Here is a 2,256-nt window from a genome sequence, read left to right as displayed (position 1 = left end):
CGGCCATTCCTTAGTTCACTCTCGGGCAAAAAACTAAACTGGTGTAGGAAATTTGAATCTAGGCGCGAACTGCATTCAATAACAAGGGGAGGAATTTGTTAGGTGTAAAAATGAAAAATACGAGAAAGAGTTGTCTTCATCCAGCTCACACCTACAACTGCTTCAAAAAATACACCACACCATCGCAAGTGACTCAAAATTGCCAAATGAACAGCGGTCTTTCACGCATTTGCCGTTTAAAAAAATTTCATGAAAAAAAATAAAAATAATACTGCTTGAAAATTCGATTTCGGTAAGGAGGAACAGGCAAACAACGCGAGGGTAACGATTTACGTGCAACAAAAGTTTTGTCCTCAGAAATAGTATAAGGTACATTCTCGTCATTTTTGAGTAAATCTGTTGTTTATGATGAAGCTTTTGAATGCGGAGTCTGTTTAAGTTTTCAATTCAGTTTTGAGTTTTTTTAAGATCGCAGGGTTTAACTCATATCAAATATCTGCTGAAGATGACAAAAAAATTTTGTTCCTAACGTTGTTAATTAGTTATAAAGATAAATTAAAAATCCTTCTCTCAATAGTGGCTCTAAAGTCCTATTCATCGTAAAGGGAAACAGCCATTGGCAATTAACGAACGAACTTTATGACATAAGATATAAGTTCCTTATCGCCTCTTAAGACATTTAATTTTGACGCAGGTCCAATTATTTGGACGACGCGCTAGTAAATTGCACTGCATTGTCTTCGTTGCGAGGACGGCAACCATCTTTTCATTTCCTTTCTATCCGGGGTCTTTACTCGCGGTTTGATTAGGGAACTGGAAATAAATAAGTGGTGGGGACAAGATAAACTTTAGGTGAATCAACGCCATTAATTATAAAGAAAAGCCCTTTTAAAGGCTTTATAGGAACGGATTTCAGACTTTCTTAGTCACTGATTTTATTTGAATTTCAGTGCAAGATGCCAAACGCCTTCTAACCAGCCAAGAATCGCCGAGACTTCACGAAGAATGCTGTAAGGAAGCCTGCTCTATGCATGAGATCTACGAACATTGGATTGGCTTTTGAATTAAGAATAACTTGACTAAATATCCGCCGGATGGAAGCATGGAATAAGTGGGAATGGATATTGCTTTTGATTATCAGCACTATATCTATTTGAATAATAACTGAAAAACTTTTTTAGTTTTCTTCTTCTTTTTTCCTTCTTTTTTCCGTGCTCCTCTTCTTTTTTCTTCTGTCTTATTCTTTTCTTCTTCTTCTTCTTTCTTCTTCTCTTCTTCTTCTTTTTCTTCTTCTTCTATCTTCTTCTTCTTCTTCGTTCTTTTCTTCTTCTTTTCTTTCTTCTTTTCCAGCAAAGCTTGTTGTTTTCATTCGATTAGTGCTTCTCTAAGAAATTGAACAAATAACGAAGCGGTCGCATAAACACAAAAATCTACTTAACTAGAATAGTCTGGCCTCTGCACTCAGGATAAAGCGTAAGGGATGATTGTAAGCTGCACGCTGCTAATAGCGCCTTAATATGCAGCCCGTAAAGTCCTCCACTGCAATGTAAAGCGCATTGAGACATTCGTGAAATGCGCTATAGAAGAACCCCATTATTTATTTATCTATTTATGATGAATAAGGTGAGGGCACGATAAGAGATTGATGCACATATGATATTTCTCCGAAAACTGAAAATGAAAAAACCATTGGGGACTAACGCGGATTAATGAAGGGTGACTGCAAAGTGGATTGGAATAATCCCTCGATTCGCAGCCTTCAACTCGACGCCCGTATATAGCAACAATGTTTCTATAGAAGTCGAAAACATGAAGTTACCCCACCTTCTCTAAACCTAAGTAAGGATTAAGGCAATGAAATCATTTTACGATAATTCTATGTAAAGTTAGGTAGAGCTTTTAATATGAGAGTAGAACTGTGGCTATTCTGAAAAATACGAGCCCTCGGAACCACCCCCAAACCTGAAGGACTATTTCATCAACACCTGACTGTGATCAACACTTCAACCCAAACTTATTTCCTTTTCAGGCTGGTTAATTAGATTTAAAAGAAAATCTAATTAGCCTGTAAGGTGTAAACCTTTCTATCCCTCATCTGATTAAACTACCACCTTTTCTTCCCTTGATTTTAGACTTATTTTCTTTCAAATTTTGGGTGTTTCGACAGTATAACAGAGTCCTTCATTAAATATGGTATGGGATCCCTGTGGTATTCTTCCCAATCCCTCTCTTTTGTCATTTGTAAAATGGCGGGAA

Source organism: Actinia tenebrosa, unplaced genomic scaffold (genome assembly GCF_029948245.1).
Source record: "Actinia tenebrosa isolate PJP-AT-01 unplaced genomic scaffold, QUT_ActTen_1.0 PGA_scaffold2__45_contigs__length_23673736, whole genome shotgun sequence".
In the NCBI taxonomy this organism is placed as follows: Eukaryota; Metazoa; Cnidaria; class Anthozoa; order Actiniaria; family Actiniidae; genus Actinia; species Actinia tenebrosa.
This window is presented reverse-complemented; position numbering follows the sequence as displayed.